Here is a 13,121-nt window from a genome sequence, read left to right on the forward strand (position 1 = left end):
TGTCCTAGTGGAGGAAAATGTAGTCGGCACATGACCACAAGTACGCAAATTGTGATCAACTACATACAAGGGGGATACAGGGGAATCCTGACAGTGTGTGCATCGCATAATGTAAGGATTTAGAAGTTTGCAGGTTCTCTGTGACTTTTATTTTCAACTTGGAAAAAAAAACTGTGCTTTTCCAACCCTCCCTGGGTCCCCGCTGAGTCTCTGCTGCTCCCAGTGTCTGTAGCACTGATGTCAAGTCAATAGAACTGCAGCCAATAACAGAGCTAAGAAGATCTGCCCCATTTGACAGAAGGAGCTGCTGAATTAAATGATTGGCTGCAGCGCTGTTAAAGGGACATCAGTGCTTCAGGCATTAAACAACTACAGCAGTGGTAAGCACTCAGTGGTGGACCTAGGGAAGATAAGTTAAGTACATTGTAAACTTTATCCAGGGCTAAAGGGTTTTCCGCAATCAGAAAACCCCATTAAGTTTCTCTCATTGCCAGGCCGTCATAAACTTCACACCTTACTGCATAATAAACCTATATGAATATACCATTGTAGGGAGACTATGTCCTATAAACTTAAATCACCAAGAGGCACACTCTAAAGCCTTATTCACACGTCCATGAATCACGTATGTGTTCTAGCCATGGTTTTCACGGATAAAAGTCTATGGGGCTGTTCCCATGTCTATGTATTTTTTGTGGGCTGAGTGTCCGCAAGAAAAAAAGAAAAACAAAAACAAAACCACAAAGACACATACGTTTCTCATTGAAGTCACTGTGTGATTAATAATGTTATGGAGAAGAGATGATTTGAAATTTATTTTTTCAATCGGGAAAATCAGTAATTAAACTCTGATAGTAAAAGCTGACACGCTGACCAAACACTGATGAAAATCTGATCAGAAACACTGATAAACCTCAGACAGTTTTTTACGTCCATAAAAAAACACCAACGTCTGAATGTCGCCTTACTGAAATACCTAACCTATTTACCATGAACAGTGTAACGTTTCTAAAAAATATACTTTTAGTAAATCACAGAAAATTTACAACATGTAAATAATTAAAAATCAGATATCCATGATTAAGACAGTAAAAATCCATCATAATTATTGTATAAGAAGTGCTTGATAAAAGTGCCTCAGTTTAATCCTATAAAGGTGCAGGATCCAAATGTCAGATGACATAGCTATATCTAAGAAAACAAACAGACCCAAGGGACAACCTAACGCAGGTGTTAAGAGTAGTGGATTAGTATAGCTGCCACACAAAAAGATATTTAATAAATTACACTAAATATAGAAGTGGTGTCCCCAAGTACCAACAGGTGTTTCGCCCTGCTTCATCATGGGGTTTGTGTATAGGGAAGGAATAGCACCAGATACATAGAGTAAAGAAACAGTAGGAAGAAAAAAACGTAGTGTCTCGTTTAGTTATGACGAGCAAAAAAATAGCGACAATGGCATCTGCCAGCCAACACTTAATACTGAGTCACGGCATCTGAAAAAGTGCATATGCTGAACTGCAACTATTGAAACCACCCATGGTATTGGATGCTGCGCAAGCACAATTGTAGAGCAGAGGCGGCACAAAGAGAAGGAAAAGGCACATGCACATAAGAAATGCAAAAACAGAGAAAGAAATTATAATCGGAGAAAATGCAAGATTGTATCAATTTTCAGCTTTTGTATATGTGAACTTAAAAGGAATATTTCTGAAACTTTTAACCACCCCACCCCAAATCATTAAAGGGGTTGTCCACTACTTTATATTACCCCCCTAATGTATCCCCCCCTGGGGCCCCTAAGACTTTTTGTAAGTACCTTATGTTGCTGATAATGCCTGTGAGCTGCGCTATCACTGGCTGCTCACAGACATCACGTGACCCCCGGCTGCAGCCGGCTCTGACATCCGCTGATGTCACGACAAGTGCTGGCAGCAGCCGGGGGTCTTTGTCTTCCTGGTTCCACGGTGGATGCCAGGCTGTGGGCAGGGTTACTCTCTCTCCCCCCCCGTGTCACACCCGGCATCCATTAATTGGGAAAGCGCGCGGTGGATGCCGGGTGTGATGCGGGGGGTAACCCCGCCCACAACCCAGAAGCCACCGCGGGGACCCCAGCGCTGAGTCACGCCCCACTTGTCGTGACGTCCGCGCGGGCTCACGTGATGCCTGTGAGCGGCCACCAATAGCGCCACTCACAGGCATCATCTGCAACATAAGGTATTTACAAAAAGTCTTAGGGACCTCGGGGGATACATTGGGGGGTATTATAAAGTAGTGGACAACTTCTTTAATAAAAGACAAGCCAACTTTTGAAGTGGTGTCTGGAAGTGCATTGTGGTGTGACAATGCACATCCAACTTCTCAGCCTCACGCTGTATTTCCTACCTAGCAATGCCATCTCATAACTGATGGTTGATTACAGCCAACTCCATTGCGTGGGGAAAGTTTACAGTATACAGTGATACTTTCAAAACTTCTTTTGTCGCATAGCCAAACTTTGAAAGGTCAAAAAAGTGTGCACTACGGGCGGACCAGTCTTTTCCCATATGCCCACTTGGGCATGACTGAGACACTGTTCCGGCCTCACTCTCTCCCTCACTAATGTCGGGCATGCGCAGTGTGACCTCCAGCATGTAGGTAGAGGCTCACTGCACAATCCTAAAGTTGTGGCATTCGCAAGCAGCTGCAGGATAAACAGTTCTGGGGAGGGGAGAGTGGGGATCGCTGACATGCATCAGTGGGGGTGCCACCAGCAGATAGGACAGGACTGGTGCCCCTGTACTGAAAGGCTTTTCTACTAGTCAATCCCTGTGGATATGCGGCAATAGAAATTTGAAAAGGCGAGCATCACTATATATTGCAAACTTTTCCCAATGGAGTTGCCTGTAATGAGACTTAGGGTCCCTTTACACAGACCTTCTGATGGCATGATACGGCCGCCGATCGGTAAACTTTCACCAATCAGCATTCATTTGAATCCCTGTATACACAGGCAGCCCAACGTAAACGACGCTCACAGAGCGATCTATATTAGATCTGTTAGGGGACATAGTGTCACACGTGGTTCATGGACCCACTGTGGCGAGGAGTAGGGCTTACCTAGGAGGGGCGTAGCTAAGCAGCTACATGGTTTTTACTGGAGCTCCTGATGGTGGAGTCAAACTTGAGCTGCAGGTAGCCGCCAGGTACCACTTCTAGGCAGTCCCCGGTACTGCAGCTGCTGACCTCAGGGGTCAGGTTCGCCACCACGGATAAGGAGTCTGAGTTACCGCAAGGTAGGATCCGGACACTGTTCAGACTACTAAGGTTCTGGGTGCTCTGATAGCATGGATACTAATAGAGAGTCACAGACAGTGCTGGATTCGGATACTGAAACAGGCTCTGCCAGTTTGGAAACAGGAACGTTATCCAGGACTGAGTCAGGTTCAGGTTCTAGTACTGACAGAACAGCTTCACAGGGTTCAGGTACCGCCGGTGCAGCTTCACAGGGTTCAGGTACCGCGATGTGGATTCACAGGGTTCAGGTACCACCATGTGGATTCACAGGGTTCAGGTACCGCCGTGTGGCTTTACAGGGTTCAGGTACCACCTGTGCAGCTTCAGCCTACAGGGACCGCCAAGTGCAGTTTCAGATTCAAGCCCTAGGCACACAAGAACCAGGGGCTCAGGTCCTGGCCACACAAGGACCAGTGACTAGGGCTAACTCTCAACTACACGGGAACCTGGCAATATACAGTTTCACACACACACGCACTACTCAGGAAACAATAAGGGTTGTTCAGGCACCTCCCTAATGGGGAGGGTGCTTTTTATACCTCCCAGCTATTGGCTGGGGACATTTACAATGTGCGTGCTGCCCCTTTAAGAACAGGGGAGCATGCGTGAGCACTAGGCGTGCCATCGGAAATCAGTGCGCAGGAAGATGTGCCGGAGACAGGGAGGTGAGCGAACGGCCGCGGTGGTATGTTGGCTGGCCCTGCATGGATGGAAGGGGAACCATGCAGGGATGCAGACATTAGCATTACACATAGACTGCCTTCTCTGCAGTGCGAGTCTTGCATACACAGAAAAATGAACCACCAAAATGATTATCTTTTATGCTACATAAAAGATCATTTCACCTGATGGAGTATTTTGAAAAATAATCCTTTTTAAGAGACATTACACTGCATGATGATCGTGAAAGATCGTTGTTAAATATGCCCTTTCACGATTATCTTGCAGTGTAATGTCCCTTTAAAAGAGTTTATAGGTGTTGATCCAACTTTCAGGTTCCCTTTAACAGTAAGAGAATAGAAGACAGACACTACAGTGTTCCCAAATCACATTAGGACTAAGAAAAATGAGGCTCGCCTATATAACCAACAGCAGGGACACTGCATAAATGAACCGCAGCAGGATGGATCAGCCACCTAAACCAATGGGTGTGTTGAAACATTCTTCTGTGCCTAAAACTCCTTTAAGGCAAACATCATGTGCTACCAGAAGATCTTTTCTTCATCTTTTCCTGATATTATATATAAAACATGTAATCACACTTTTCATTCTTTCGTTTTAAAATGTGATAGTTCTGTGGCACTTCCTTTTGGCACCAGCATTCGAGATGTTAATTTCAGAGCCCCTTTTCACGCCAGATGGTTACTTGCTTGCGAAAAACGACACTGAATCTTTGACCCAGTGGCCTGAATCATACTTCCGGAAGGGTGACGAGGAGGTCACGCCAATGAAAAGACCAGGCAGACGGAGCTTGGCCCTACTTGGGCAAATGTGACCTGAGAGGTAGTGTCTGTTATTTGGCAACACTCCATGTGGTTAGAAGCTGGAAAAAGGACAAGTAGTTCAATGTCTATATTGAATCTTTGTGACCTTGGGAAACGCTATCCTAGTGTCTGAAGCATCAAAATACATCTCTTTCTGAAGGCTGTTTCTTTATCAGGCATGAAAGTGCCAACAATGACCAAGACAAGGCTGGCAGCCACTTTGTTATTGCACTCGCTCTCACTCAATAATTAATATCTTTCTTAGCGAACTTTCAATGTGACATTGAAAAATGGTGCAAAGCGCTGATGATACAACAAGGGGGATGAACACAGCAGGGGCAGATATACCAATAGTGCAACCTCTGCAAACGCACCGGTACCCAAGACGCAAATGGGTCCATTTCCACCTCCACAAATCAAGTGGAATTGTGCATTACTGGACTGCATAGGGTCCGAATACCTTCTTCAGTCTGTGTCAATTCAGTTGTTATAAAAAGAAAAAAAACCACACACCCCCACCTCCCAGTCCGGGGCTGTTCCAGTGAAGTTACCTTAAGTAATATGACCACTGCAGCCAATCAATGACCACTTTTCAGCTGCAGCCTCTCAGTACGCCGATGTGACAGAATAGTGAAAGCTTCAAATGCATGTCTGCCACCAGACAGCACCAGAACTGCACCAGTCTGGGAGGAGAGTGATTTTTTTTCTTTATCTGGGGCACTTTAACAGTTAAGAAGGGTCCATCCAGAAGTGGACAATGCCTTTAAGTAATAATTTATATGAAGGTACTTTATCGCAAAAATTCAAATGTTACGTCATCAGAAACATGCAGATGCCTAGAAGAAAAGCTTCTACACATATTAACCACAGAAGCGCTGCAGCAGCAAACAATGCCTAATATGGTGGCCACCGTAATCACCAGATGATCACTACAGGCAAATGCAGAGATCTGCAGCTGGAATACAAGCCAGCCGTAAGGTTATGCTTCAAAGAAATGTGGCACGAATAAAGGAGAAAGATTCCCATCAGCTCACCAGATCCGAGTCCACAATAGGTGCGGTGCACGGAGGAAGCCACGGGCCGGCTCACAGGTGAATAACTGAAATTGTAGAAAAGGTTATCCAGCACCGCAGGAAAAAATATTATACATCTATAAAAACATTATTTTTAATGATATGCTCTTCAAAAAAGTGAAACAATTTTCCTATACGTTTTGAGTAATATACACTCAAAACGCCTTATCCAAGTGTTTCACAATTTTAAACTTTTTTTAAGCGCAGATCATTAAAAATAATGTTTTATAGATATATAATATTTGTTCTGTGGGAGCTGGATATCCTTTTCTACAATTTCAATTAAAAGAAATTTATCAGCAGGTTTTAGCCACGTAATTTGAGAACAGCATATTGTAGAGGCAGAGACCCTGATTCCAGCAATGTATCGCTGTACTGGCTACTTGCTGTAGTTTTGATAAAATCACTGTTTCTTAGCAGGATATTATCAGTAGAGAACTAGTAAACATGCTGTTAGGTAGTCCTCTGTATTCATGAGCTGTGTGTAACACCGCCCACATCACTGATAACTTTCTGCCTATGCACAGTGTACACAGAAAGCTGCCAATCAGTGGTGTGGGCGGGATTATATAGAGGTCAACATTTGGAGAACTGATAGATCTGCAGCAGATAAGTGATTTTATCAAAACTGCAGCCATAAGTCCAATAAGTGATACATCACTGAAATCAGGATATCAGCCCCTACATTATGCTGCTATCAGATGGGGAAGCAAAAACCTGGTGACGGATTCCCTATAAGGCATTGCACACATCAAGGTAATGCCTACATTTCGTATACATCTAATGTATCCATGGTACTCTATTTAATGGAATAAAGCCAAAATAATGTCCTTTTGGCCTCCATCAAACCAGTAAACCATTTTCTCCTATATAGATCTTAGTTGTTGACTACACTTTATTATGCAGAGGTATGCAGAAAAATCCTATGCAATGGAATACTTAAGAGCCAAACGTCAGAGGTATGTGTCGGGCAATAGTGTGATAGATAGATGTAAGGCATGGGTGCACAAACTGCGGCCTGCAATGCAAATCTGTGCGACCTTCAACCAAATGGACTAAAAAAATGCTTGTGTGACAGGTTATCTATTTGTGAGAAGCCTTATAAAGAAGACTAGTGGCAGCAGCTGAGGAGCTCGTAAGTACTAATGGTGCCTGTGTAGACCTCCTTGGATGTCTCATGTATCAGGAGAATAGGGTCTCTTGACCGGTTTAGCACTTTAGAAAGGACTATGTGAATTAGACAGGAGGCCTTCCATGCCGGTGACTCTCCAGTGTAGGTGTATTTATTTATTTGACTCCCTTATATAGCGCCATTAATTCCACAGTGCTTTACAGTCATTATGGGTGCTGTCCCCATTGGGGCTCACAATCTACATTTCCTATCAGTATGTCTTTGGGAGTGTGGGAGGAAACTGGAGAACCCGAAGGAAATCCACACAAACACGGGGAGAACATACAAACTTCTTGCAAATGTTGTCCTTGGTGGGATTCGAACCCAGGACCCCCAGAGCTGCAAAGCTACAGTGCTAATCACTGCCCTATGGCCTTTGGACCAAAAAGGTTGTGTACCCCTGCACTAAGGTGATGTGAACAGTCTAAGAGAAGCCAACATGAAGAAATGTATGAAATGCAAGTTGCTGCCCACAAACTGCCAGGGTTTTATTGTGGTGGTCACATGTGGGTAGCACCAGATGAGCGGAGCCCAGAGAGCGGCCTGAAGGCTACTGTGCCGTAGTGACTGTATATTTCCTGCTGGATAAAGCAGTTAGTTTGGTGAAATTGATAAACTGTTTGCAAAGTTGCACTTTTTATAATTGCCACCAATTACATCAACATTTTCCTGCCGACGTATCACATATGTATGGGGCCTTAAAGGTATGTTCACACAACGTTTTTCCCAGGCGGTCTTTCAGCGGGTGGACTTCATAGTACGCCTGAAAAAGCACTCCGAAAACTCATAGTATTCATTTTTATTAAAGAACTAATTTGATAATACATTCAGGCTTTGGAGTGTTTTTAACACCTTCAGATCTCCAAAATGCTAAACAGTTAAAAGAAGTGAGCACACCATTCTTTAGGTATTTTTCGCTATGAGGTCACTCCATACTTTACAATAGATATCAATGGGAAGGCTAAAAACAATGCCTGGAATATACTGGAGAGTCTGTTTGCCTCAAAGTAATAAAAACACACAAAACACTAGCAGCTGTACAGTTTGAAATGAGCAAATAACCTGCAGATTTTCCAGAAATTAAAATTTGGAATAAATCATTTTGTTGACTTGTTAATCTCCGTGACAAGAAAAGTAATATGGGATTGATTATATTACCCGACATCACGGCAGTGCATTAACAGGGCATACCCCACATTTCAGAGAAGACCTAACAAGGCATGGGTTATAAGTGGACAATCCCTTTAAGTGCATATCGAGCACTAGCACAGTAGTTTGTGAATCATTGAGTAATCGTCACGTGTAAACATCTCGCCCTGACAACACACAGCCCAGACATACAGCGGCCGGCATGAAGTCACTGTATTCAGGGAACTCGATCCGCTGTTGTATGCATTAGCTAATGGATGAAGCATTTAGCCATACATTAGGCACGAAACCATACATAATATTTACACCCTGGACAGAGCGAGTACTGTACACGTCATAATGTTATTTTTTTGAGCTCAGGCTGAAGGCAGGGTCAATAGTGGGCACAATGAAAACCCCAGACACCAAACAAAAGACTATTCTATCCCCTTCTACCCAGACCTGGTGCACACAAAGAAGCCTGGCATGTCTCCGAACGTGCTGCACTCCCCTCATGTCCTTGGATCACCCACTCCTCCAGCACATAAACCACTGGTACATAAATATCGGATGGAGAGAGAGGGCTGTGTACTGAAGCAGAGCAGACGGTGACGGAAAGATGAGGGGGAGGTGTGCCAAGGAGGATGAGGTAGAAGGAAAAACGGAGAGGAACATGAATGGAGAAAAAAGGAAAAACACAGAATGGGGGGACCCGAAGAAAGGAAGCAGTGAGGGGGCTGGGGCAGCTGCAGCCTCTTTGATAGCGGTATTATTGTTGTAACTCAATCTACTACTGCAGATGCTCAGGATGAAAGCAAGAAGAGCCTAGACAATCGGGAGTGGGGGATGGAGCGGTGATTCCCACGTTTAATCCCTGTGATAGCGAGGGACAGCTCCACAGCTTAGTCGCCCTCCGCTCTCATGACGGAGACATTTGCCCTATGCCCACGCTACAACATTGAAATTACAAGCATTGACCTGATCAAGCGACTAAAGGAGAGGAGTCACATAAAAGCAAAACTTTCATTCTAGTGTTTACCAACAAATCCATCACTGGTAAATACCAACACCGCAGGCCAGAGCCGGGGGCGCCAGTACTGCCAATCCTAATCCCTCCACCTACACACAACAGAAGCATCACCCCACCCCTCTCTGCGCTGGGTATGGGCACTAGTGTAGGAATGAATGCAATAATCTAGAATCGTCAGCCTACTACAAACAAATGGACAGTAATAGGTAAATCCACAGCAAAGAGCAACGATACTACTACATCTTCACATTAAGAAAAGCCAGTTTTGCTAATGCATGCGTTATCTATTGGATCATACACGGCTGGGTGCAAAGTGTGACCCACATGTAGGACTCACTTCTCTAGGTGCAGTATATAGGAAAGGTATGGCATCCCTGAACACTCATCGGCAGCTTCTTAATAAGACCAAAACCTAGAGTCACTATTAGGGCGCAGGCAGACGGCCGTATGAATCGCAGTGAGATCGAAACAAAGTTAACGGACTGGCCGGCGGCTCTCCTGACCGGAGCATGACAATTTCATGTATTCCTATGCAGCTGTCACACTCGGGTCAGGAGAGCCGCCGGCCAGTCCGTGCACTGCGTCCCGATCTAGGCCCATCTATACAGTCTGACTGCGCCCTTAGGCTGGACTCACACAAGGTGTAAAAACAAGGCTGGGGCTACTTCTCACAGACAAGTCCTGTGACAAAAACTATCTGTGCTACTTGTGTGTGACTATTTCAGAGCAGTAATTTTGCTTGAAAGAAAAAGCCAAGTAACATTCATGTCATGTGCGACTAGTATTGAAGTCTATGGAAAGTGAGTAAAGTGCAAATTGCAACCAGCGGCAAAAAATCCAAAACATTTTGAAAAACTAGCGACTGTGTTGCCGTAGGGAAACACCATAGGAAATAATCAGATGTGATGTCGCAGCGCGATATTGCGATTTCAGTGTCACGCGACATGTTGCCGGGTAGCACTAGCCTAAATCAATAAATCAACCCTTCAGGATCATTTAGAAAATTTGATAAACTGGCAAATAAGAGTTCTCTGCAAGCATAAAATCAATATCCGGATGAACGAGCAAAACATTTGTTCATCGAACAATTGGATAATTCGTGTTACCCATAAAATCACCGTTTTCGTCAGCACGCTGTACTGTGTAAGTATGAGATGTGCTGCTGATGATAATGCAATACTATGTGCACAGAACAATCCATTAATGATCATTTTGTGAGCAGAAAATTCTGGTCGGCCTGTCATTAAATGTCCACCTTGTATACAGTCCATCGGTGATTAACAAGCCACATGGACCCTTAAATTCGGCCTGCATTTTGTTTTGTTTTGCCTGTGTCTTGAAATCCCACAGCTAAAATGCCCCCCCATATATAGTACACCGAAGAAAGCAGTGGAAAACGTGTGCATGGAAACTCACTCTATGTACATGTCGTGGAGCTTTTTTCACTCCGCAGGTATACATGGTGTAAATTTCCACAGTGGATTTGCCTGCTACAAAAATACATTAGGTGTAAAACAAAGACTACCTCATTAACAAAACTAAAAAGAGCCACAAAAGATTCCCAGACAATGATGACTGCTAAAGCTATGCCCAAAATGTTATTGTGATAAATCCCCTAAATCAGAACACTGCAAAATGTATAAAAAAAAGAGAATTGCAGCTCCGCCATCATTTACAGGCTGCACAGTACAGCACAAAACATTAATTCAGTTTACACAATAATCACAGGAGGCCTTTCAGAGAAGATTCGCACCCAGTGCCTGTCACAAGGCAGAAGAAAGGTCACGGCTGTCGTTATACCACAATGTAAACAAGAAGCTGAAACTGCAGGGGAGGACGGGACTTGTAGCCATACAACCATTACGGGAACCACTTTCCGATTTACAATAAACTGTGCTCTATGAATTCCTACAGATCTCGTCACTGTGGGGAGCTCAGCACAGTACGGCCAGTGAGCGCGCACACACCACCTTACACATTCATTTCTATGTAGTTGGTCAATGTATGAGTGACGGCCATATGAAGGAAGCCTCGGGGATCTGGTGTGGAAATCCCCTGCCTTCACATATCACACAGAGGACTGTGTGACGATTCTTAGCACCGACTACAAATAATCTGAACTAACCCACCCAATACTGGACCCTCGTCTCCTACGGCCGAGCCTGTGACCGGACCCTCGTCTCCTACGGCCGAGCCCGTGAACGGACCCTCGTCTCCTACGGCCGAGCCCGTGAACGGACCCTCGTCTCCTACGGCCGAGCCCGTGACCGGACCCTCGTCTCCTACGGCCGAGCCCGTGACCGGACCCTCGTCTCCTACGGCCGAGCCCGTGACCGGACCCTCGTCTCCTACGGCCGAGCCCGTGACCGGACCCTCGTCTCCTACGGCCGAGCCCGTGACCGGACCCTCGTCTCCTACGGCCGAGCCCGTGACCGGACCCTCGTCTCCTACGGCCGAGCCCGTGACCGGACCCTCGTCTCCTACGGCCGAGCCCGTGACCGGACCCTCGTCTCCTACGGCCGAGCCCGTGACCGGACCCTCGTCTCCTACGGCCGAGCCCGTGACCGGACCCTCGTCTCCTACGGCCGAGCCCGTGACCGGACCCTCGTCTCCTACGGCCGAGCCCGTGACCGGACCCTCGTCTCCTACGGCCGAGCCCGTGACCGGACCCTCGTCTCCTACGGCCGAGCCCGTGACCGGACCCTCGTCCCTACGGCCGAGCCCGTGACCGGACCCTCGTCCCTACGGCCGAGCCCGTGACCGGACCCTCGTCCCTACGGCCGAGCCCGTGACCGGACCCTCGTCCCTACGGCCGAGCCCGTGACCGGACCCTCGTCCCTACGGCCGAGCCCGTGACCGGACCCTCGTCCCTACGGCCGAGCCCGTGACCGGACCCTCGTCCCTACGGCCGAGCCCGTGACCGGACCCTCGTCCCTACGGCCGAGCCCGTGACCGGACCCTCGTCCCTACGGCCGAGCCCGTGACCGGACCCTCGTCCCTACGGCCGAGCCCGTGACCGGCTAGCTAGATACATCAGCTTCTAATTAACCACATACAGTAATAAAAATCAGCACTGGCTAATAGACCATTTGATGTTGGGAAATGTGGAATCTGCTATTCAGTTTCTACAACAGAGTACCCCCCTCTTAACAGAAAACAGTCTGCACACCCACATGGCACAAGATCTATGATCACTACAGCCATTACTTAAAGGGGCAGTTTACCACTGGTGCCCCGGTCAGGTCTATGTTGTCACACAGGTTTCCCTGAAATACAGTAACACATACATACCATACAGCCTTAAGCAGGAAAGTATTGGGTGAGCCTGGCGCTACTCTGCCCTGATGTCATGCATTAGAAGACTGTACCATTGTCTTATAAACTTCTTGCTTGATCCTTTGTGGGTGACTTTGATGCCCCTGATAGAAGACACTGATCACATCAGCACATTTCCTGCATGGAGGTGAGCCCTGGGCACAGATCTGCAGTGTGGTGGGTAGTGCCAGCTCTAGGTGCAGGCTCTGGTCAGACTGGCACAACCACCCCTGGGCAGAGAACACATGACGATGGCTGCAGCGCTACAATGTGCCCTCCTGCTGCCCCGGGCATTATGTAGGTGAGCAGTGTGCCAGGCAGGGTATGTCCACGTGATAGCAGCGCCCACAGCACGGACCTCTGCCCCAATATCAGCCCCACTGATCGCACTCACCCCTGCTCCGGCCTCAAGTGTCCTCCATCTTGTCCTATCTGCACACTTCCCCGGGGACCGGGTCACACGGGGCCCAGGCTCCCCCCCATCCCGTGTCCCTCCCCCCGCACCGTATCCGTACAGCCTCTACTCCAGCTCCAGGCTTCACCGTCCACACAGGCCGCAATCAGATTCGGACCGAGAGGAGGACTGCGCTTCCGGCGCGGCCGGAGAAACGCCCACTGATCCCACCAGGATCCGCCCCTTCCCG

At 46.9% G+C, this 13,121-nt stretch overlaps 1 protein-coding gene across 3 annotated transcripts in view; it reads right to left on the reverse strand.

Moving 5' to 3' along the window:
• The window catches only part of ZNF609 (zinc finger protein 609), an 86,974-nt gene extending 73,853 nt beyond the window's left edge, over window positions 1-13,121 (reverse strand). For 2 of the 3 annotated variants that reach the window (XM_073652831.1, XM_073652829.1), the window contains exon 1: window positions 12,872-13,121. The gene's annotated coding sequence lies outside the window, so the exon portion shown is untranslated. Of the gene's footprint in view, window positions 1-12,453; window positions 12,474-12,871 lie in introns of those variants that run through there. The other variant, XM_073652830.1, reaches the window with a different exon arrangement.

This window comes from Phyllobates terribilis, unplaced genomic scaffold (assembly GCF_046119375.1).
Source record: "Phyllobates terribilis strain yellow unplaced genomic scaffold, ASM4611937v1 Scaffold_11__3_contigs__length_659146591, whole genome shotgun sequence".
Classification (NCBI taxonomy): domain Eukaryota; kingdom Metazoa; phylum Chordata; class Amphibia; order Anura; family Dendrobatidae; genus Phyllobates; species Phyllobates terribilis.